General features: G+C 42.9%; 1 protein-coding gene across 2 annotated transcripts in view; it reads left to right on the top strand.

Moving 5' to 3' along the window:
• Nucleotides 1–1157: 1157 nt before the first annotated feature.
• NEDD9 (neural precursor cell expressed, developmentally down-regulated 9) overlaps nt 1158–25506 on the top strand; it is a 182160-nt gene continuing 157811 nt past the window's right edge. The window contains exon 1 of one of the 2 annotated variants that reach the window (XM_045811680.2): nt 1158–1342. The gene's annotated coding sequence lies outside the window, so the exon portion shown is untranslated. Of the gene's footprint in view, nt 1343–2493; nt 2742–25506 lie in introns of those variants that run through there. The other variant, XM_087857985.1, reaches the window with a different exon arrangement.

The raw sequence follows: 25506 nt of genomic DNA, 5'->3' as shown, positions 1-25506 counted from the left end.
TTTCCTTGTCTTACTGATAGAGCAAGCAAGAGCAAGACCACCCCACGCCACCTGATCACTGGGGAGTATCAATTCTTCAAACCATCTCCTTCTCTCCTCCACCCTCTCTGTCCCCCAGTCATTTCTAGGCACCAGTAAGGGACAAGAAGTAAAAAGAGAAGACAGAAAACAAAGGACTGAACTCATACTAATCAAATTTGCCACTAATGATAATAGCAAACACTCATATATTTGTGGCAGCAACCCCTTGAGTGTGCTTTACATACAACTCATTTAATTCCCGCAACAATCCCATGACTACTCCCATTTTACAGATGAGGAAGCTGAGTCACAGAAAGATCAAAAGCATTTAAAGGGCAACCACCAGGTGGTTAGCCTCAGACCATACCACTTGGCTGCTACTCAAAAGCACAGTGAGAAGACAAAGGATTTGAGGGGCGCCTGGGTGGCTCGGTCGTTAAGCGTCTGCTTTCGGCTCAGGGTGTGATCCCAGAGTCCTGGGATCGAGCCCCACATCGGGCTCCTCCACTGGGAGCCTGCTTCTTCCTCTCCCGCTCCTCCTGCTTGTGTTCCCTCTCTTGCTGGCTGTCTCTCTCTCTGTCATATAAATAAATAAAATCTTTAAAAAGAAAAGAAGAAGAAGACAAAGGATTTGGGACTAAGTAACTTCCAAATTCCCGTCCACATGCTCAGTCTCTGCTTCTATACCACACTGGAGATAGGAATTCTCCATTTGGGTACCCAATACCTAGCAGGGTGCCTCTCGCAGTGCACAGACTCAATAAATACTGGTTAAATGAAAAGATGTTTCTCGTCAATTTATAGTGGAAATCTTTAGAATATTTTAAGGCCATAAAACCACAAAATCCTAATTTGGCTGGCCTTGCAATAGTCTAACGTTTGCCTCCATGCAGCCTAGAAAGGAACTTATGCCACTCCCCTACATTTTATCATGATAATAATTTAAAGATCACCTCTCTTTCTCAAAATAGCAAGCAGTCCAGAGTAAAGCTAGATTTCCCACCTGTCCCTAAACTACAAATTGCCCCCCGTGTATCAGAGAAAAAAAAATGTGGCACAGAGAGGAAATGAACCGAGACAACATCACTTACAGCAACCGGAAGGAAAAACACACGTACAGACGCCACTCACATTCTACGTGTGTGGTTGCCCAGTAGGGAAATGCCTGCAGCTGCCTTTAGAAGCAAGTCTGGTGGCTGCAGCAAGAGAGAAGCATAATCATGAGGCAGGACTGAACTGCCACTTCCCACCTGCCTGGTCAGAGAGGAGGCAAGAACACCGGGGGAGACCTGATGAACCAGCAACGGTGGTCCTGCCCTGGGTGAGTTCCCAGACACTCGCTGTGGCCTGAGGGGGCGGGGAGACTCACTCAGACTCTGACTTCCTGAGTTGGTGTCAGACATCTGTTAGTGTTCCCTACTGTTGAAACCCCTTCACTGGAGCCGAGAGGGACTCAACATGCCCCAAAGGAGGAAAGAGTGACTCCGGGTTTCTTTCAAGTTGACCTGCAGGCACTGGCTTTCATGCAACCTAAAAGCTATGTGATTCTAGTGTTTGAATCATCTTGGGTAGGTGCTTCCTGGTATAGAAGCCGGATGGCTCCTCCCCTCTTGCTGCCCTCCTCGGAGAGCATACCTGTGATAACCTTGTGCTTTGGCTTTTCCTAAATGATTTCAATGCTTCCTAAATATGGACTATCACTTACACTTGATGGTGGAGTTGAGTCATTTATAATGTCATTTTCAGGTCCTCTGGGAATGGCCCCTGAGGGGCAAAAAACCATGACTGAGAATGGGACTCACTGTGTCCAGCTCTGCAGAGACCTTGTCCTTAGCGTCATCTCTAGGGGGCTGGGAACAAATTGCACTGGGTTCTACTTGGTCACACTGGGCCACCCCAACAGCTTCATCCTTCCTTTTCTCAATATTTACTAAGTCACAAAACTCTTCCATTCATTGGGTTGCCTCCCTTCCACGAAGGATTTTTATCTTGCTTAAATTATTTCAAAATGAAGAACATATACAATTTGAAAGGGGGAGGCCATTCTGAAAGGGTTGTATGTTGTTCGAAGCTATGTGGACATTGGTGAGCATTTTTCCCCCCTGTGACAGTGATGAGAGCTGAAAGTGGGTACTCTAGTCCTCTTAAACCCTGCTTGAGGAGCCCCCCTCTGCCCTCAAAAGCTGGTTCCCACCCAGAAGTGGGCGTGAAGAGCAGTTCCCCATGACAGAACTCTGGGAACCAGCCAAGCAGTTTTCCTCCTTGTTTCGGTTTTCTTCCAAGTTTGGGAGGAAATTCCTCCCCATTTTCAAGGACATTCCAGTTTTAAGAATGGGGCAACGGGGAGCAGTGGAGAGGGAAGGATGTGAAATCAGTTTTGAGGGGGCGTTCCATTTCTCATTAATCAGTTAATTCACGTATTTAACACCTATCTAATGAGTATTCACTGTGTGGTAGCTACGTTTAAGTCAAAACTTACATAAGATGAAACAAAATTGATGTTGTCCTGCTTCCAAAAAGCTTACAGTCCGGGGGAGAAGCAGACATTAATTACTAATTACACAAATGTGATAAGGATCGGAACATATTGTGGGGGAAGCTGATCTCATCTGGGAGGCAGGGAGGTTTCTAGAAGGAAGGTGAGACTAGAACTGAAAACGGCGTAGGAGTTCACAAGGCTATGCTCCAGGCAGAGGGAACAGCGGAGACCATTTCCTGAGGTAGGAGACCACAGAATTATCTGGCAAAATCAAGGCCAGTGCAACAGGAGGGAAGTGGGGAGTGGCTCAAAAGGAGCCCAAAGGTTCAGTATAAAAGATGCTGCTGATTCTAAAAGCCGTGCAGAAATAGAGGTGCTGTGGTCCCATTTGCACTTCTTAGAAATCCCTTTCGATAGGTGTGGAGAATGGATGGGAGGGGGCCACACCTACAGGCAGGGAGACCAAGGGAGAAGGTGGAGGAAGTCAGCCAAGCAAGCATATCTGTGTGAGGACAGCCAAGAGTGGTGGCCGCGAAGAGAGGATTACACAGATTTAAAAGTCATCTAGAAAGGAAGATCGACAGCACTTGGTGGTGGACAGAAAAGGAAAGCGGGGGAGGGAGTCTGTCAAAGATGAGCCCCAGTTCCCTGGTTTGCACACCCAAGTGGATGTTGATGCTGCTTGTAGATCACAGAGACTGGTGAAACTGGTGGGGACCAGGCCCGGGGTTACTTCGGTTCTAGAATGGATTCAAAGGCAGATGGCAGCCGGGCAGTCAACACTGACCAATATCTAGAGCTCCAAGAAGAGGTCTGGGGATCCTTGGCATAGAGTCAGTAATTGCCCCATGGGTACGGGTGATATACACCTGAGGGGAAGTATTGAAGGAGAAAGCAGGAGGGTGGCTTTGAGGAAGAAGTGCCTGGGTGGCTCCTTCTGTTGAGCATCTGGCTCTTGATTTTGGCTCAGGTCACGATCCCGGGGTCATGGGATGGAGCCCTCTGTAGGGCCCTCGCTCAGCATGGAGTCTACCCAAGATTCTCTCTCTCCTCTCCCACTGTTTGGCTCTCTCTCTCTCTCAAATAAATAAGTACAATCTTAAAAAAAAAATTGAATCTCAAGGCATTCTAACATTTAAATAGAGGTAGAGGAGAAGGGTCCCTCCAAGACGAGGATGGCTCCTTGAAAAGTTAAATGCAAAATTACCCAACGCTTCCATTCCTAGTTACACACCCAAAGGAACTGAAAACAGGGACTCAAATAAATACATGTACACACACTTTCACAGCAGCACTCTTCACAATAGCCTAAGAGGGGAAATAGCTTCATGTCCCTCAGCAAATGAGCGGGGAGGCAAATTGTGGTATATCCGTATCATGGAATAGGATTCAGCCACCAAAAAAAAAAAAAAAAAAAAAAAAAAGAATGAAGTACTGATACCTGCTACAGCATGGATAAGTCTCAAAAACACCGTGCTAAAGTGAAAGAAGCCAGGTACAAAAAGTACACGATTCCATGTGTATGGAATATCCAGAATGGGTGAATCCGTAGAGACAGAATGCACGTTGGTGGCTCCTGGGGGCTGGGGGAGGGGAAAATGAGGAGCAAGGGCTTAATGCATCTGAGATTGCCTTTTGGGGTACAAAAATGTTTTGGATCTAGGTAGAGGTGGTGACTGCACAGTACTGTGAATATATTGAATGTTGCCGAACTGTCCTCTTTCAAATGTCTAACCGATGTTATGTGAATTTCACCTTGATAAGAGCAGGAAGATGTCACTGCGGGTATAGAACACAGGCTGTGTGTGACTTCGGGCAAATGAAGCAGCTCCCAGTGCCTCTTTCTCTGCATGTAAATGGGGGGAACTCACCCTCTTGGAATGCTCTGGTAAAGATTTAACAGGACAGGGTTTTTTTAAGTTTCTAGCAGAGGGAGGGTGTCGTAAAAGCAGTCAGTTTCCTACCTACATCCCTCCGGCCTCATCAGGAATGGATTAACTTTTTTTTTTTTTTTTTTGGAGATAAGAGGCTGATTACTCCTTTAATTCATCTTTCTTACAAGCTGCTCACCTCTTGGGGACAACCCTTTATTTCCCTCCCAACTCTTTTTTTAATTCTTTATTTAAATTCAATTTAGTTAATATAGAGTGTAGTATTAGTTTCGGAGGTAAATTTTAGAGATTCCTCAGTTGCATAAAACACCCATTGGTCGTTCCATCAAGTGCCCTCTTTAATGCCCGTCACCCATTACCCCATCCCCCCGCCCACCTCCCCTCCAGCAACCCTCAGTTTGTTCCCTAGAACTAAGAGTCTCCTGTGGTTTGCCAGGACTAGACTAACTTCTAACAGCCTGAATTTTTATCTCATGACCTGAGAGCTTTCTCTAAGCCATGTAGGGCCACTGTAATTGCTAAAAGGTAAATGAAAATGCCCAGAAACTAACTCTCCAATGGGCCATAAATATCCCAGCTCGCCCAGGCCTGAGTGGAATAAGACAAGTCTTTTTTACCTTTGCCCCAAAATTTCCACATGAGCTCAAACTCAGTTGCCCACAGTGGTAGTTGGCATGATAACGTGCCTTTCCTGTGCCCTTCCCTTCTCACTACCCCTCCCCCATGCCCTGCTCCCCACCAAGGTGTCCTGGGATCATTTGTTAAACTACATGCATTTGACTCTGAGTCAGGGTCTGCTTCTGGTGAAATGGAAGCTGAGACAATCTGCTACACAGCGCTGTGGACACTCGGGTCATGTCATCCTCTGTTCCCTCTCTAATCTTACACATCTGCATTTTGATATGTCTCATAACCATTCAGGGTCCTCCTCATCCCTTTTGAGATCCCGCTTAGAGAGAGGACCCAGTTACCACCACAGGGAGAGCTCTTCTATTTATTTTTTCTTAAGCTTTTGTTTTAAGTATCTCTACGTCCAATGTGGGACTCGAACTTACAACCCTGAGATCAAAAGTCGCATGTTCCACTAACTGAGCCAGTCAGGTGCCCCAGGAAGAGTGCCTTTAGACTTAACATGTCCTCTGCAAAACCATACCCCATCTTACTCCAAGCCCCCTCCATTTGCCTTCTGCTTATCTGTCTCCTTGCAACTCGTTTGATCAAAACTTCCAAACGGTGAGGCACCATATGACAATTTTACATGGTACACAATATAGAGATATGGCCTAAAACCACGCTGAGACACTAGAGTTTGTCATAGAAAAGTTTCCATTTTCACTCCTTTGAGCCTCTGATTCTGGCCTGATCTTAATATTCTCTAACCACTGGGGCCATGTATCATTTTTAAAAAAAGAAAGTGGGCTTTAGGCTATGAGCCATTGGCAGGCAATGCTCTCAGGCCAAAATTTAACAGGATGGTTTTGTTTTCCCACATCTATTTTTCATGATTACCTTTTATTAACTTTAATGGCACTGGTTATTTATCTGTAGGAGTGGTATAAATTTTCTTTCACTATAAACATCTTTAAGTTAAAAAAAACAGTGAGTCGATTTAAAGAAAAAATCGTGTTACTAATTGTACTGGCAGCCCACCCGATATGCGGACACTGGAAGGTGGGACTTTGAGAGGAGGCTGATGGAGTCTCTCTAGAGCAGGACCTCAAAGTTACAGCTGTGTCTCATTCCACGCAGCACCTGTCCCGTGAGGGCTGCAGGGCCAGGAACGACGGGGATGTCCTAGGCAGGGGTGACCACACCACCTTTTGCTGCAGACTTTTTTTTTTTTTAGGGAGAGAGAGAGGGCACAGGTGCAAGTGGAAGAGTGGGGTCAGAGGGAAGGGGAGAGAGAGAATCTTAAGTAGGCTCCACACCCAGCACAGAGCCCATCGGGCGGGGCTTGCTTGATCTCAAGACCCTGAGATCAAGACCTGAACAGAAATGAAGAGTCAGTTGCTTACCCAACTGAGCCACCCAGGCGCCCCCTGCTGCAGGCTTTTTTGATCATTCAAATAACCATCAGTGTGCCCACAATGGCTCCCAAGTATCCAGGCGGGGATGGTAGACAACATGAAACCGACACATCGCAAGGCTCCATTACATACATGGTGGTTCTGCCCTGAGAAAGCATCCCGGGGGTTCAGAAGTCACTCACCAACGGCAAAGTGGGGTGTCAGTGCATTCACGTTCACATTCGCTTCAGATTGGAAGCATTGGTTAATGGAGGTCTATAACTCAATGAACTTTCTCTTTCGTTTTTATAAGCAACTGTTATTCCCTGAGCCCCTCCCTTCCTTTCCCAAGGAAGATGAGGATTAATAACCCAGGTAAATTTCACTTTAGAAAAATTTTAAAATATTGCGAGACATTTCCTACCACAAAGAAGTACATATGATGTAGACATACGTTCTAAATAATAATAGAAATAAAACAAATGCATGCTGACCTACCGCTCACCTTACCGATCCTTGAAGCCTGATTCATGCCCCTTACCAATTGTACCCGTTTCTACCCACGCCCCCCACAAAGGGAACTGCTGTCTTCAATTTTGAGTTAATCACATTCCCTTGCTTTTCTTTTTAGATCGGCCTCATATGTCTGTAGGTATCCATATATCATATGTGTATGTGCAATTTATGCATAAATGTATTTCTATAAAAAATAATTTATATGTGATTAATGTGTACTGCATATGCAGTTTATCTGTGCAGGTTTGGGAACTTGAAACAAATATAATCATATCATACGTAGTCTTCCATGACTGGCTCTTCGGCTCAACATTGTCTCTGACGGTTATCCATGTCGATGCAAATAGGCGTTGATGAGTTATTTTGATGACTTTACAGCCTACTTTTGTGTAAACATGACCATCTATCATTTCTATCCATTGACAGCGCTAGGTAATTGCCAAAGACGGAGGGTCAGAGTATAATTTCAGGAAGGCACAATGCTCCCCAAATTCCTCCTCTCTCGTGCACAAAATAGTACCAGCAGCGGTGTGAAGTTTTGCCGCATGTTAGGAACAGGTTTTTAGCTGGAGATAAGAGCTAAACCAAGTAGAGAACTGAGAGTCAGGAGGAAAAAGGGCCTTAAGTGGAGGGAAGAAAGAGAAAAAAATGACTCTCAGAGATAAAAGCTACTCCCACACGAGAAGCGGGCACAATAAGGAAGGCTTTCCTTCTCCATACCCGCTTCTCCGACCGCAGAAACCCTTGGTGGAAGGCTCTATTTGAATACTCACTCTACAAATGCATCCTCCCCCAGGGCAGCAAACAGGCTCTGTGACTGCTAATCACTTTGCTAGATCCCGAAGAGAACCAAATCTCAAACCACGCTTCCCTAGAGGCTTCCCACTGCTGTATTTTTAGAATCGTCTTTCCCTTCGGGTATATGGGACCAGTTAGCGACCACACAGTCATCAAATGGTATAGTGTCCGTGAACCTTTTGTAACCTTTTGGCCAGTTTCCATGACGGAAATTCCCCACCCACATCTTCACTCATAGAGAGTGGAAATATTTAGAGGAAGTGATACTATTAATGGCTCCGCATCACCATGGGAAGTATTTTCCCCTAAAATCACAGTAGTAAGTTGGTACCTCCTACCACACCATCACAGCCCGGCCCGAGCAAGTGCAATGTTCTCACGGCACCTGTTTCTCTAGAGGGAAGATGCGCAGGTGCCTCGCATCACAAGAGAAATGAAACGTTGAGGAGGTAATGCTCTCTGGCCCTCCACCAGAGTGGAAAAGTTGAGGTCAAAGCCCTCCGGGGTTGTGTCACTGGTCTGGCTTTGGTGGCTGTGGGGTCTTGGTGGGTGAGAACGATTCTCAGTAAATAACATATAATGATTGATTCCCTGAGAGAATTAATGACTAAGGCAGACTGAACTAGTCAGGGTTCTTTAGAGAAACAGAACCAACAGCATGTGAGTATATATGTTTGTATACAGAGAGATTTAGTTTAAGAAATTGGCTTATGCATTTATGGAAGCTGGCAAGTTCAAAATCTGCAGAGCAGGCTGGCAGGCTGGAGACCTGGGGAAGCGCTGCTGTTGCAGCTGAGGGCAAAGTCGGTCTGTTGGCAGAATTCTCGCTCAGGGAAGATGGGTCTTTTTCTCTCAAGACTTTCAACTGATTAGACGAGGCTCACCCACATTATAGAGGGTTATCTGTTTTACTCAGAGTCAACTGATTTGAATGCTAATCTTACCTAACAAACAACTTCACAGCAACGTCTAAAATCATGTTTGGTCAAATATCTGGATCTCTTGGTCAAGCCAAGCTGACACATAAAATTAACTGTCATAGGTACCATATCTCATTTCAGAAAATAAGTTAGTTATTTACTCAACATTTGTTAGGGGACCCCTATGGGCTGGCACTGTGCTAGGTGTTGAGGATTCAACAGTGAGGCTGAGTAGACAACATCCCCATCTCTAAGGAATTCAAATGTAAGAGATGTCCAAGTAATTAAAGACACTTGTCGGTTTTATGTCCTTAAGAAACGCTGCAAATACAACGCAAGTCAATCAAATTTTCCTTTTAATTTTCCTTGATAATATGGTATTGGGATATAATGAGGTTGTGTCTTCGTGGACTTTATGGTTGACAAGAGACCTCAGATGTAAATTATACAATGACCTGAAACACATTTCGGCAATTATACCCAACACGTTATCCATTACACAGCTTTCAAAGGCACATCTAATTCAGTTATAAATGACAGTAAGGATTGACAAATTGCAAACCGTTGGATTTAAAATAAAATGGCCGAAGTACATTGTGCATAGTAATTTGATTTTTTCATAATTTCTTTATTTAATGGCAAGATGGATAAAAGAACCACTTCATCAGGGTGTTCTTTTTTAAAAATTTTTTATAAAAATTTTTTATTATATTATGTTAGTCAGCATACAGTACATCCCTAGTTTTTGATGTAAAGTTCGATGATTCCTTTCTTGCGTATAACACCCAGTGCACCATGCAATATGTGCCCTCCTTACTACCCATCACCAGTCTGTCCCATTCCCCCACCCCCTCCCCTCTGAAGCCCTCAGTTTGTTTCTCAGAGTCCATAGTCTCTCATGGTTCATTCCCCCTTCTGATTACCCCCCCTTTCTTCTTCCCTTTCTTCTCCTACCGATCTTCCTACTTATGTTCCATAAATGAGTGAAACCATATGATAATTGTCTTTCTCTGCTTGACTTATTTCGCTTAGCATTATCTCCTCCAGTCCCGTCCATGTTGCAGCAAATGTTGAGAAAATCAGGGTGTTCTGATTTGAGAAGTAGTGATTCGGAAAGACAGGGCTGTTTGATGGTGTTTGTTTCTTTGGTTGCTTTACGTTATTTACTTCATTGGCCACTGTTTTCATTGTGGTTTTGGTGTCTTATTTGACGCAAGGGCAGGCATTAGAGATAAAGGCTTTAGTTCATACTGTTTAGAACTGAGAATCCATTTTTCTTTTTTTAAATGATGAGGTTATCCGTGCCAGCTTGCTAAGTGTGATATGTGGCCCTGGAATTTAAGGATCACGTGCATAACTTACTCTCTGAGAGAACATTAGTATTTTCCTAGGATATTCAAGTGTCACAAGCTAGGGGTAATAATTCAATCAAAGCTCCCGGTAAGGGCTGGAAAGAGCACAAGGATACATACTACAGATTGGTGTACTTCAGAGAGCGGAAGTTTACTAAAGAAAGCATCACCACCATGGGCCCCCACTCTCAAGAAGCTTACATGTGAGTTGAGGAGAAAATGTACGTTTGCAAAACAAAAATCACATTTGCAAAGCCACTAAATGGCCTCCTTGAGGCTCTGCTAAAGGGCCAAGCGTGAGCCCGACTCATGACTTGTGTGCTGGAAGGACCTTCCAAGACTTACCTGCGAGGCTCCTTCCCTCCCTCAGCTCTCAGGTCATGGGTCACCTCATCACGCTGCCTCCCTTCCCATGTTATATGACGTTATATAAAATAGCCACATCCCCGCCTCAAACACCCACTTACCACTTACGGACTTCTCCTAAGGAAAGCAAATTTGGATCTGCTCCAGTATTCGAATAACAGCCTGATTGAAAAACAGAGTTCAAGTCAATATAGCCGAGCAAAGAATATTTTTGGCCTGAGCATTTTTTGGAGAAAATGTGGCCGGCTGCTTGCTTCAGCCACAGGAAAAGTCAGGAATGCTTTCACGATAATACCTTACCCTAAGCAGGCCTGCTGTTAACCCTCCCGGGTTCCTGCAGGGAAGGTTGAGCGGCAAAATGTGTCAATTTCGCAGTTAAACAAAGTGTTGCACAGAGAAAAGAGTTTGTAAGTAGAGGAGTTAATGCCCCCCAGCAGCAATATTGGTCTGGTCCATGTCGTATTTTCTCTCTGCTGAATAATTTATTTCTTAATAGCAGAGAAGAGCTACCTGACCCCACACTCTTTATTTGACTTCAACCTAGCATGTGTTTCTTTCTTCTGCAGTGATTTGAAATGCAGTTGTGCAGGTTATTGAAAATGTGAATACAGTCCGAATGTCCATCAGAAGGATCGTTTTTATAATTTGGGAATCCACACTCCGGAATACCATGCTACTGTTAAAAAAGAATAAAGGTGCTCTTTACACAAAGATATAAAAAAAAAATGTGAACTAAATCCAAAGCAGCCAATACAATAGAAGATAGAACATTTTTTTTAATGATTTTTTATTATATTATGTTAGTCACCATACAGTACATCCCCGGTTTCCGATGTAAGGCTCGATGATTCATTAGTTGTGTATAACACCCAGTGCACCATGCAATACGTGCCCTCCTTACTACCCATCACCAGTCTGTCCCATTCCCCACCCCCCTTCCCCTGAGGCCCTCAGTTTGTTTCTCATAGTCCATAGTCTCTCATGTTTCATTCCCCCTTCTGATTACCCCCCTTTCTTTATCCCTTTGAAGATAGAGCATTAAGCCCATTTTTAATAAAATGATGATTAGTATCTATCTCCTTGTAAAAAAAATAAAAATAAAAAGCAAAAGGAATGACCAGAGTTCAGGAAATGGGCAGATCCAAGACGGATGGATAACCAGGGAATATTTAGGAGGGCAACTATGGAGCCAATAGGCTGGGTCTGAGTCCACCGCTACCCACTTCCTGCTGTGTGGTCTTGAGCCGGTTACCACTCTTTCTGTTCCTCGGTTTTCTCTTCTACAGAAGGGAGCTAAGAGCAGTCATACCTCACTCAGTGGCCTTTATGACTCAGTACATGGTTCTGACTGTTCTATGAATTAATATATGCAAAACACTTAGAGTCGTATGTGACACATTAAAAGCTCAGTACATACAAGCCATGAGGAAGAAGAGGAGGACAGAGAAGAAGATTTTTTAAAAGAGAAGGGGCCTCAAGAATGAACAGGGTTTGACAAGAAAAGAATTCACGAAGAGAAGAGCATGAAAAAACAAAACCCAAAGCCTTCGAGGATGAATGAAATAATCCAATTAAATTCATCTCAGCCTCTGTAAAGAAGGTCAAAATGATATTTCATTACCTCGGTGATAAACGTGAGCTCATAGGTATAAGTATGAAGATGAAATAGAAGGAGAAATCCTTTGTCGTCATGTAGACCAACACACCTATCACTCACCAGTCAACAAGTGTTTATGGAGTCCCTGCCGTGTGCTGGGCAACAAGGGAAACGAGCATCAACAGCGCCCTGCCAGAAAAGTCACTAAACTATTGCGATGATTTCTTTCATTGTATGTTGATTTGTAGTCGTGTGTTACAGTAGTTACCTCGGTGTGACTCGAACAAATAGAAAAAAAAAATGACCTCTTGAGAGACATAGACAACTCAATTTTCTGTGCTTATGAGGAATCACAGGAATACATATCGTTGATAAATTAAATTATGTGTATTTTATCTGTAAGTTAAAGAAATCTTCATTGTTTTGCCTTTTAAGTTTAAAACCTTTCTCCCTCTGTTTGAATTCCTAGTTATACTCCAACCCTAGCTCTCCTCCTCAACTTGCGAGGGGCCCCTTGGACCCAGAGGGGAGGGGAGAAGCAGCTTCCAGGAGATACGCTATAAGTTCTATGCAGCCTGTTGGTCAATGAGCTGGGCGACATTGGCAAACACCTTATCACCCCCACCCAGTAAATGAAATGCAAGTGAGTCCCTGAAACACTGAGGCTTTTGCTTACTACCCCTGACCACACTGAAGAGGCCTTGTGACAACCAAGACCCAGTCTTGCAAATCTCTGAGGGTTCAGACAGGGAGGCCAGACATTTCAGAGCTCTGTAGGATTTATTTGCAAGGGGTGCTGTGTGGAAGGTGCCAAAACAGCTAGTAGCTAAATTTAAGAAATCACAGTAATTAATTGGTCCAAAGGGGTATCATTCACTCTTCCAATCACGTTGCCAAGAATTGAGCTGGGGAGTTTGGTCTCCAGGGAAGAGTTAAACATCAGACAGGAACCATTACAAAAATTTCCACTGAAAAATAAGTTCCTTGTAAGAGAAGCTGACAGACTTGCTAATTGCAGCTTACTCTGAACCTAATGACAGTCTGTGTGCAGCATTTGTGAAGAAAGCACAGAGCGTTTGAATGATGGGGAGCAGAGCGGGGGCGGGGTGGGGGTGGGGGACTCCAAGCAGATGAATTTGAATCTAACAGGCATGACGAGTCCCTTAGAATAATGATCCATTTTAGAGTGAATGCATTGGGAAGTGACTCAAATTTGCTTTCTCCACGATTCTTACCAACAGCAAAGATTGATAAAACACATTTGTGCTGCTGTGTTTTCCAGAAGTTCCACCATATAATAACTGTAGCAGGCACAGCATACTATGCTGCCTAAATTTCAAACATTTCCTTGATGTCGGATGATCACAATAGAAAGGAATGTTATTTTTATCCAGCCATTGGTAAGATTTTTGTTTTCCTTAATCCCAGAAACTAAATCACTGGCTACTTCAGAGACTCTGACCTAAGTCTTAATTGATGCCCATCACCTTTTTAGACCATTTTCCAGACCAACTCAAGAGGAAGGATTCAGCTGTTGCAATAGGGAAGTTAATATTTCGACTGGTCATAGAAGTGAATTTATTGCAATGCTTGTTCCATTTGCAATTTAGCTTTATAAGGTTCTCCTCTTGAGGTAACCCTCCCTTCTGAATGGTCAATACAGTGAAAACTAGGTTTTTATTTTACATTTGATTTTTTTTCTTCAATCGTGGTGATAGCTAACATTCTTGGAACAAAATATTCACAGCTCACATTTAGGTACTGACTTACAATTCAGTCAGCACGTTGACCCACATCATCTTATCCAGTACCCACAGGGTCCTGGGAGCATTATTATATCCCCCACTCTACAGATAACGAAACTGAGGAGATCAAGGTAGAATAGATGAGGTTACTTATGTAAAATTGGGCAACTGAGCAAAAGACCCAGCTAGGACCGAATCCGAGTCATTGACTTAAAGGAGTTATGACCAGGCAACTCCCAATGGACCCTGACAGTGCACACACCTTTGGTGTAAGGACGTTGATTTTTCTTAGATAAAAATGGGTTCTATCGCAAGATCGGAGGCTTTTGTTTTAATCTCTACCTCTCGTACATTGCTTTTATCATGCTGCCCACTGAAGGCCAAGATTTCCCATGAGAAAATCTACAATACAGGTGAAGTGACCCTTCAGCTTCTCTTCTTAAGTCTCATTTCTTTCTTTTGGCACTCGTTCTGACAAGTCCTCTTTCCAACTATCTGATATCCGTGGACTCCTTCCAATTCGACTTCATCAAAATGTGCTCGTAAGGAAGGATTTGGTCTCATTGATTCAGATTTCGGCATCGCTAAGCCACTATTCATCTGCCATTTACATTTTAAGTCCTATTTCTTACTATGAAATAAGTTTGTCTCTCTAGTAAAATGCACTTTGGGGGGCAGATGGCGAGATGAGGTTTTATATCAAGGACATCTTCCTTTACCGTCCAGATTGTGCCATGTGGAGATACTGTGCTTTCGCCAACTCAGCTCTAAGTAGGACATCGTGTTCCACTAATTAAGGCAACACAGCAACTTGTGATACATTTGCTCTGACATATAACAAACGGGCATTTGGCAGGAAGGGCTGTTTTTCTTGAAAGCAGTGTGAGAATAAGTCTGTGAGATGCTAGGGTCATTTAGTTTCCTCAGTGGAAGGAAACTGGATGTCTCTACATTAATTGGAAGGCTTGAAAGGTAGGAAAGGGGTGAGGGTGATTGAGAAATAATTTTAGCAAGTAGGATATGAAGTATTCTGTTGTAAAACTGGTGCAACTACTCTGGAAAACAGTATGGAAGTTCCTCAAAAAGTTAAAAATAGAGCCATCCTATGACCCAGCAATTGCACTACAAGGTATTTATCCGAAGGATACAAATAGTGGTTTGAAAGGGCACCTGCACCCCAATGTTCATAGCAGCAATGTCCACAATAGCCAAACTATGGAAAGAGCCCAGATGTCCGTCAACAGATGAATGGATAAAGAAAATATGGTATATATAATGGAATATTACTCATCCATCAAAAAGATTGAAATTTTGCCATTTTTAATGACTTGGATGGAACTAAAGGGTATTATGCTAAGCGAAATAAGTCAGTCAGAGAAAGACAAATATCAGATGATTTCATTCATACGTGGAATGTAAGAAAACAGATGAACATAGAAGAAAGGAAGGAAAAATATAATAGCATGAAATCAGAGAGGGAGACAAACCATTAGAGACTCTTAACTATAGGAAACAAATGGCGGGCTGCTGGAGGGGATGGGGTAACTGGGTGATGGACATTAAGGAGGGCACTTGATGGAAAGAGCACTGGGTATTACATGCAACTGAGGAATAACTAAATTCTATCTCTGAAACTAATAATACACTGTACGTTAACTAAATTGAATTTTTTAAAAAGATGGTTCTACAAAAACAAACAAACAAAAAAACGTATTCTGTTGCAAGACAATGTGTTCCCATCTGGGAGACGGGTGGTAGAAAATAGGGTTACCATAATGAAAGGGGCTCAACCAAAACTGCCAGGCTCCTCTTCTATTTCTGCCTCAGTTCTCCTAAACACCCAGCCAGCTCTGCTGATTTTATCACCATCACCACAGTGTCCAGTCCCTCTAAGCTGGGCCCAAGGAGACAGAAGAGGCAAGGAAAGAGAAGAATCGTAGAAACTCCATTTGGCTAAAAGAAAGGTCTTGTGATAGATATTATTGTTAAAAAAAAAAAAAAGTCATTGAGCTGCATACCATTTCCCTCCATTTCTCTCCTTATGCATGTTTCACCTTCTTGGAGACATTCTACTTACCTATCATTGGCCTATAGAAAATGTATGGTAGATATCCTGGTTAGCAGGTGGAAGGGACAGAAGACTGGTGCATAACAATACAATTAGAGTTTCACTGAGCACTTAGTATATTCTGAGCAAACACACCTCCTTTGCCTCACGATCACACAAAGAAGGGGGTATTATAAGTTTAAAGCCTGCACAGGGTTCTAGCCTACCTGGGTTCAAGTCTTAGTGGTGCTGCGCACCTGCTGTGTGACCTTAAGATAGTTACCTCTCATGGAGTAACCTCTCCATGAAGACACTTCCTCACCTTTAAAACTGAGATGATAATAATGCCACACATCTGTGCCATGGGCCCCCAAGCCCACTCCCAGTTTGATGACTCACCAGGGGAACTCAGAGGACTCAGCATATAGTCATACCCACAACTGTGATCTATTATGCCCAATGGAATCAGATTGAAATCAGCAAAGGGAAAAGCACATGGGGCAAAGTCCAGAGGAAACCAGACACAAGCTACCAAGAATCTTCTCCCAGTGGAGTCACACAGGGTATGCTTAATTCCTACAACGAGTTATGACAGGTGTGAAGTGGTGTCTACCAGAGGAGCTCATCAGAAACTCAGGGCTAGGGTTTTGATTGAGGGCTGGTCACTTAGGCACCCTCTGTCTGCCACATACCAAAATTTCAAACTCCTAGAAGGGGAGCGGGTATTAGCATAACCCACACTGTTTATACAAACAGTTAGATACAGTGGGTAACTCTTAACAGGGAATGGTGGAAACCCTCCTGAAATCCCAGTTCCCGATGCCAGCCAAGGGCCAATCTTGCAAGCAGAGCTTTCTAAGGCCTCGGCCCTGCTGTATTAACTCGTTTCTGCACATCAACTCATTGGATTATTGTGAATTTAGATGAAGTAATATATATCTATTGCTTACAACAGTGTCTTATACTTGAGAAGCAGCAAAAATTTTGTTTAGCTGTCACTATTAAATGGGGAAAATTGCTAAGGTTTACAATGACTACAAACCCAAGATTGTCCCACCTGGAATCTGAATTCACATCTACCTGACTAAAAAACATCCATGCATTTATTCACTTCATTCTAGCATAAGCAAAATAGTATCCTTCAAACCCCAGCTAAGAATGGAAGTGGTGGGTTCCTCCCCTCTCAGGCTCACAGAAGTGGGAGCCTTGAAATGTAGCTGACTGTTTTGAAGACACAACTTTGTCAAGCTACATACAAAATCACGCTATGATGCAGAATCTTCCTTGGCTAAACATACTCCTAGAGTCTAGTACTTTAATGTCCCAAATGAGCATAGTTTGACTTACCACATTCTTTCCCTCCTACTCAATTAGGCATGCTTTGTTGATGTCCCTCATTTTTTTTTTTCGGGATATGTATCCATAACACTCTAAGAACGTTCCTTTATGAGATCTAGATGGTGAATTTTCACATGATAATTGAAGTCATCCAATTGTAAATCATTTTTAGGCTTACACAACCTCTGACAAAGAAATTTCTCCTGTGTGTCCCCTCCCAGTGCTAACCCATTAATCACGACTTTACATGACAGAATTCCCTCTACTTCATCTTTTACCAGGTTTGTGTCTTTGGTTCTGTCAGTGGGATGACTACCCCACAGCTGGCTGTGAATGCCATGTAGACAACTGTGGCACAAGATAATTCAGCTGAACCAGAGAAGTCTCTGCATTGAGAAGGAGTCCTTCAATTGAGAGGGATCATTTAGTCAAAAAAAAAAAAAAAAAAAAGAAGGATTTGGAAATTGGACAGAGCTAACAGAATCCTTTGAATTTTGCCTCAGTAGTTAGATCCCATGAGAGAAATTTCATAAGAAAAAAATTTTAAGTTAAAAAAATGCACTATCAATGGAGATTGCCATATCATCATAGAGTATGATGAAACAAAAAGTCTTGACTCAATGGTTTTTTTCAGCAGTAGCATAGTTAGTTGTTACCCATCTGTCTTGTCCAATAAATGAAGCTTTTGTAAACTTCTTAGTCATTTCTGTCCTCTATAAAGCTTTGCATAGAATTTACATCTGGTGAATAGTCAATAAAGGTCTGTTCCTTTCACATTCAGTTCCTGATGTATTGCCATTTAATAAGAGATTCACCTTTGACTTGGTGGTTTATGACATATCCAAGTGTGTAGGTGTGTATTTCCTGGATAACGAGAGTCAACCCAGTGCCAGATTTTGACACCTACGCAATCTCTCTCCCTCCAGTGAGAAAAACAAGCAAGAAAAAGAAACTAAAATGAAAGACTGGGGTTGTTCAATATCATAATTTGAAGAATAAATTGTGGGATCTGGAAAAAGTAAGAAGAGAAGCTCCTAGAATATGGAGGTCAAAGCATTCATTGTGGCTCTGGTTGCTAGCAGCTGGACCCAGGGCTGCTACCGTAGGACTTAAGACATGCAGAAGAGAAGTGAGAGGTAGAACTCACAAAACAGGGCGAGAGATGAAATGGAAGACTGCTAGCATAACACCATGCATTAAGACTTCATTTTTCCTCTTTTACAATCTCCCAACTATTCCTCGAATATCTGTGCCTTCGCCATTGCCTAGACTAATTTCTCCTTTCTACCCATGTACCGGACTTAGCTCACATACTCTTTCTTTCTTGACATCTTCTCTTGAATGTTCCAGGCCCTGGTGCTTTCTCCCTCCTCCAAATGTATAGCTTCCCTTATTAATTGTTAATTATTATTATTATCAATTCCCTTATTAATGTTAAATATTGCTTCTTAGGGTTATATTTATATTCTTTAGGGTTATACACACATATATGTACATATTATACATATATAATTAGATCATATGTAATTATCAATGGAGATTATCTATATTTATATATAAAATTTTTGTATACTTCTAAGCTCCTTTTTTAACAGCAACAAAAGATTCTTTAGTGAAAGCTCTTCATGTAATTGACATTATGAATCTTTGATTATAACATTTAATTATCACATATGAAACAAAGCACCTCATTTCTGCACCTCGTTTCATTAATTGTTTGAAATGATTTAAATCTACATGATGGGTTTTCTTTTCTTTTTTTTTTTAGATTTGGAAATTTTTTTAAATTGAAGTATGGTTGACACACAATGTTCCTCTAAGTTTCCTCACCAAAACTGATGGGTCTTTTGTTGTCTTACCAGCAGCAAACATTTCTTAACCATCTACTGTGAATAGGGTAAAAAGAGGGTGCCATCTAGGATTTGGTCAGACTTTAACCACGGTCCCCTCTCCTCTGATTCCTACCCCAACAGTACTGCTGTCTAAGCACAAAAGTTTCCTGTAGCAAAACCCCAAACCAAACTTGCTAAAAGCAGTTTTCTTATTTCTAGATCAAGCAGCTTAATTCTGGAGGCCAGTTTCCACCCTTTCATTGAATAAGGCTTGAGGACCCCAGAAGAAAATGGCAGTAAGAAAAAGTGCCTCATGTGCAAACATAGAGAAGCTTACACATAGGTAGGATTTGGCCTGTCTTGGACTTTGAGTGCGCAAACGTGCTGCGCGCCCTTTCTGTCCTGCCACGGTGTTCTCCTCTTGTAAAGATCTGTCAGCTTCTCGCAAAAGGTCCATGCAGGCGAGGGGTGGTACCCTTCCCTGGCTACTTGTGAGGGTTACTTCCTTTTCTCCTCTTCCCTGGACTCTTTAAATTATTAGCAGACTCTTGACCATGTTCTCCTTTGGTTATTTTGCTGATCTCTGGTGTACTTTGTAGTTTAACCCTTTATCACCTGTCATGCCCTCTTCACCCTGAGTGAAGGGTTTCTTTTGCTTGGTGTTTCTTGAATTTATCCATACTTGCCTGTGGGGTGGCACTCGAGACAGAGACTTCTTCCAACAGCAGGTCCCTGGAATCACAGAATTTGGAGCTGGAAAGGGCGATCGTCACCCCGCTGTGTGACACACTGGCAACTGAAGCCCGCAGAATTCTTGCATACGATGGATAGTTCCATTATGAATTCCACACCAACCACTGCTGATAGAAGAGCATCCTCCTTTTGTCATGCTACAGGCAGGGATTTCAGAAACTTATTTGAGAAGGCCAATTTTTTGCACACTGCTCCAGGGGTTTGTCCCTCAGTGGCAGGAGACAAGTCTCAAGGGAATAGGTATCTGGAAACAAAATGGTGCACCAACATGGTAAGCTCTCTCGACTAGAGAAGATCTTCATGAAAAAAATGGTGTTTAATGGATTGGCTGCCAACTTTATGTGATAAATCCCTCCGAAGCCTGGGGTCAACATGTGGCAATTCATTTGGGATATTATGAAAAAGAAAATTTCTCAACTCTAACAATGGTTGAAGCAGCTCTTGAGAAACTTCTGTAATGACAACCAAGCATCAGTATGGAGGAATATGTCCAGAAGGACATGAGGTAAAAGTCAAGTTTATATGGGAGAACAAGGGGAACTCATAGATAACTTTGAACTGGCTTATATGTAGTTATCTCTTTAATGTGAATTTACCAAAAATGAACTCACCAATATGGACTGTTGTGAAATACACATAGGCAGGCACTTGTTTTGTAAAGTCTGTTGGCTATGTCTTCATGATGGCCAGGCAGAAACTTCCTCCACTCTCTTCCTCAGAGAAATCTGAACATGGCCAATGACTTCTTAGACTCTGAGCAAAGGCCCATTCGCTTCTGGATTCCTAGGGTAAATAGGAAGACCTTACTGGAAACTTCAGTCTGCTACTTTAATCATCTCTGTACATAGAGATATATGTATGTATCCTTCTCCCCGTGCTCCTCCACCCCCACCCCAAATGAAACACTTGGCCGGCTCTCTTCCTGTGACTCGTCAGACTCAGATCGCTGAGGACTTGTCTTTCCACATGGTAGGAGCTTCATATTCTCTCCGTTGTATACAGAAGCCCTTTCAAGTCACTCAAAGTTTTACAAACTCTTGTGTCTCTTACAAAATACTTGATCCTGATCCACTTTAAAAAAGATGGACTTTGAGGACTGCCTAGTTTCCCTGCAGGCAGTGGTAATATGCATAATTAAGCCTAGATACTTTTGCCTTCTCACTCTGTGGCCTGCGATGATGTGAACTTGGCTTCTTAGTGTTTGAATCTCCTCAGTCTATGTGGATGGTCGGAGTTGTTTTCAATTTCTCCTTGCAACACCCTTTCCTGACCATCTCTCTCTCTCTCTCTCTCTCTCTCTCTCTCTCTCTCTCACACACACACACACACACACACACACATTTTGTAAAGTGGAAAAATGTCAACATCCAATTCAAAAGCAAGAAACAATTAATAAGGGTGACATGCAGGTCATGTTTCCTCCCTCCTCCCACCCCCCTACCCATCACCACCCACTGTGTTTCGGAAAGCCTACAAGGAAAATACCCAGTTTCCCTCGAGACTGACTTGACTCTCCACAAGGAGAGTCAAAACTTTTTCAGTCCTCAATTTTATTTATTATTGCTTAACATGATATTTTCCTGTCAGCCAGGTTCAGAGGTGTTTCCTGAAACACAAGTGTCATTACAACACCAAAGGGTTTCAGAACCTTCCAAGGCACACATAACCAAGCCCCTCAGACCAGTTTGTACTAGAGAACAGTTCTACGCCGGCAAGCATTTCTGTCAGAGTGGTTTCGGGGGGAAAGACAGTGCTCCCATCATGCTGTTGACGTTGTGGAAGAGAAGACTGTTTCTTTTAGTTGCTGACTAGTCACCTCTGGAGCTGAGACCCGCACTGACTGCCTGGGTAATGGGCAGAGAAGCCTGCTTTTGTTCACTGCCACAGACTTAGCCACTTAACGAGGCTGATGTTATAGAACTGATCTAGAAGGGATTATTTCTCCATAATTATATGCTCTGACCAAAAGCAAACCCTCTTTCCAGGGAGGAGCTGGGCTGGTCCTCTGTTTCCTGCATTTGGGGCACATATCTTGTTTTCTGGGGTAACTAGACTGTCTACAACCATCTGTGTGAAATATTATCACGGTAGCAGGAGTCTCTAATAAAGAGAGGAATCTTTAAATTCTATTATTATTTGTGTTTTTCTGGGTGCTGTTTCTTATTTCAAGTAGTTACATACAAGTTACAAAGCCACTTAAACACCATCTGAATGTTCCTGCAGAACTTGGACAGTGTACTCCTGTATTTAACAACTAATAATGGTCAGTGGCTTTCTTTCTTTTTCTAACTTTGTTTGGGGTGTGTCTGGGTTGAGGTCCGGATTGTGGCCACATGTAGGTCTCTTTAGTACAAGAAACATTTCTTGCACTAATGAAGATGGGTGGGAAGACGGTGCCAAGGTGCCCACAGCTGTTCCAGCACCAACAGAGAACAGGCTAAGCCAAAGAATGCAGGCATGATGAGGGGCCCTGCACAGCCTAAGCAGGGATGGAGTAATCGTTCTTCGGCTTCCAGAGGGATAATGACAAGTTTATCCACAGAAATAAAGAGTTACAGCAACCAGAATATGTTTAGGTAATGTCCCAGCAAATCAGTTCAAAAATTTAAATATAATGACAAGCTAAAGAAAGACAGAAAGGAATTGGTGGGTGAAAAGCAAATATTCCAGCTTTAGAAAGTGACCAACAAACAAAATGGAGTCTTGGGGAGAGTCCAGTGTGTGTGTCTGGAGGCCTCAGGACGGAACGTGGCAGTTACTTCATTGTATTCAGCACAAAGCCCCTAAAGCCCAGAGCAGGAAATCCTGTTGTTCCCACCCTGTCCTCAGTGGAGGTCCCATGAGACAATATTCCTTAGATAACCAACAGAAACCTTTCTTACATGCTAAGGGATATAGGTCACAGCACTCTTCAGAAAGTTGGTGGAAAGGTCGCCGTCCTTGAGGCCAATAAAACATTTATCCACACGTTGTCTCATCAATAATTTACTTAGTACTGTGCTAGGGGGAGGTGAGGGGGGCATTTTACAATAATTACAAAGATAAAAGAGACCAGACAAGACACTCAACTAAGCTTATTATGGTCTACGATGATGATGCCTACCGGGGAGCGAGCGTCTCAGAAACACAAATTCCATGTCCTGCCCCAGCCCTCCTTGAAACAGAAACCCTGCAGGTGGGGTCCATCTAGCTGTTTGAACAAGCCCTCCTGATGCATGGAAAGTTTAAGGTGTAATGGAAACAGTACCTCAAACAATGGTGTGTCTTGGCCATTTGTGAGGTGTGTGGAAAGTGATTTATTATTAATGATAGTTAACATACCAACCTTTGTGAATAATTTATATGTATGTCACCTGCAAAGATTTTTTAAAAAATACAGATCTCTGACTCCACTTGATTCTGGCTGAGTTGGAATCTCCAGGTGTGGTAGCCAGGAATGTATGTCGTTTTAAACACCTCCCTAGGTGACTGCTATGATCAGCCAGGTGCAGGAAATACTGGTCTCTAAGAGCCATTTGCCTCATAACAAAGAAAATTAAATCATGGAATTCTAAAGGGAGGTCCCTCAAAGAGCAGGTTTCCCTATCCCCCACCCCCCCGCCGAAAAAAATCTTAGGCAGACTCTGATTTTTTAAACATATAGAAGAGAAATTACTCTGATTGAAGCAGAAGAGGTCTTTTGCCCCCCCTTTCCCTTTTGCAGTGAGCACTGTGGCCCTTTATGAAAACCTGGAGCTTCTCAAAGATACAGCCACCCAGGTTTGTCAGGGACTGAGGTGGTTCTGGGAATAGGGGACTCTCCATTATAAAACAGGACAGTCCCACTGGACAAACCAGGACCAGTTGGTAGCCCTAGATCAGAGCCCAGATGAAACCCAAATGTCTTGCCTTTGGGATGGTCTTTTTATGATGATGATGAGGGCATATTACTACAAGAAGAATTCAGATTACTGTTTTTTTTACTTTGTTTTATTCCCTAATCCCAGAAGGATTTAAAAGAGTAATACCATCATTTTATGTTTGAAAATACTCCTAAGTATTCTAAAATGTTCTCAAAGCTATCCTATGATCATATCTTCACCTTACAAGCCTTCCAGTGCAACATGTCACACATTACATCTTGTATATTCTGTCTTCTATATATTTTGGTGACATTTTCTGTGGTCCTGTTTTGCCTTACTGAGGTCTGTGTATTAGTCAGAACTCTTTAGGTTTCCAAGAAACCTAACTTCTAGTGGCCTAAAAAAATAAAAGGCTAGGATGTATTGGTTCATGTAACAAAAAAGAGCTTTAGGCACCACTAGATATAAGGGCTCCGTGTCATCAGGACTCTCTCTCTCCGTCCCTGGGCTCACTCAGACTTGGATCTTCCAACATGGTACCAAGATGGCCCCCAGCGCCTTCCGGTGCACATCCTCTTCTCTCAGCAACCCAACTGACTGCATCTTGTTCTTAATAGATTTTGTAAAAGTCGCTAGGATTGACTCTTGGGTCTTACATATGCCCATTCCTAAACCAATTACTGTGGGACCAGGACAATGGAATATGCTGATTGGCTTTAGCATGGCCATGCACCCTCCCCTAACAGCAAGAACTGAGAAGAGAGAAAGGTTGAGTCTCCAAAAGAACATCAGAACGTGGTTCCCAGAAGCAAGGGAGGAACACATGCTAAGCCACTGAAAGTCCACCTCAGTCTTAAACTGGGCCAAGAGACACTCCATCCCCATCAGATCTGATCACTGCATTAACAGACTGTCAACCAGTTTCCTCCATCCCCACCCAGCTGAGAGCTAAGTACTATTTTACCTAAAATACCATGCTGCATGAGTCCAAGGCTATCATCACTGGTTCTAAGTTCTAAGACCTGCACAACATTTGGCCCAAGCTCAGGCAGCCCCAAACCAAAGGGACTCCATCAGAATAGTGGTGAGCCTTTTTCTGGGCTCCCACATATGGAGCTTCTGAAAGTTGGGAGCCGTGACTCATGCCTCTTATGCCCTGTCTGGTCCCACGTCCTCCAGCTGGGTCTGTGACACGTAACAAGTGTTTTCTTCAATGTGTCCCATAGAAAAAGAATAAATAGCCCAGAGCTCTTTCTTTTTCTTCCTTCCTTTCTTCCTGTAATTCATACCCAGGCCAACCCAGCTTTGTTCAAAGCATAGCATTTCATACTGCCATGCAAGTTCTGACACGGCCGCTTGCTTTATGCCTTTAGTCCTCTGTTAAGCCAGGAGTAAAGTTGTACCCTGTGGCTAATTTTTAGTCTGTCAACCTTATCCCTTGATAAGCTGAAATCATAGATTAAATCAGCACAAAAATACCAGTCCCCCTGAAATCTGCGAATTGTAGCCATGTGACTCTTCCCACCCTGACCCTCACTTCGGACCTTCCCTACTTTTCCAGGTTGCTTTGTCTCATTGATTAGCAGGGTGGTGCTTTGAGTCTTCTAAGTGGTTCTTTTCCCTTCTTGATCAGACTAACCCTGCTCCTTTCTATTCATTTTATTCCACGAATAAGCGCATAATATATCCCTCCTTTGGGTTAACAACTTGTCAATTCTAAAGGTGGGCTTTAAGAATGTTCATTTCACAAGTTAATAAACTTCTCAGTCAAGTGGACTCTAACTAGCAGTGGAGCCAGGGTGTCAGTTTCCTGTGACTGCTGTAACAAAGGACCACAAACCGGGTGGCTGAAAATGACAAATACGCATTCCGTCACAATTCTGGAGACCAGATGCCTGAAATCAAGGTATCGGCCATGCTTCAGTCAGAACTCTAGGGGAGGACCCTTCCTTGCCTTTTCCAGTTTCTGCAGTCCCAGCTTCCTTGGCTTGTGAAGGCAAAT

Source organism: Ursus americanus, chromosome 32 (genome assembly GCF_024610735.1).
Source record: "Ursus americanus isolate L20-20 chromosome 32, mUrsAme1.1.p, whole genome shotgun sequence".
NCBI lineage: Eukaryota > Metazoa > Chordata > Mammalia > Carnivora > Ursidae > Ursus > Ursus americanus.
The sequence above is the reverse complement of the archived record's forward strand: the minus strand, read 5'-3'. Positions and strand labels throughout refer to the sequence as shown.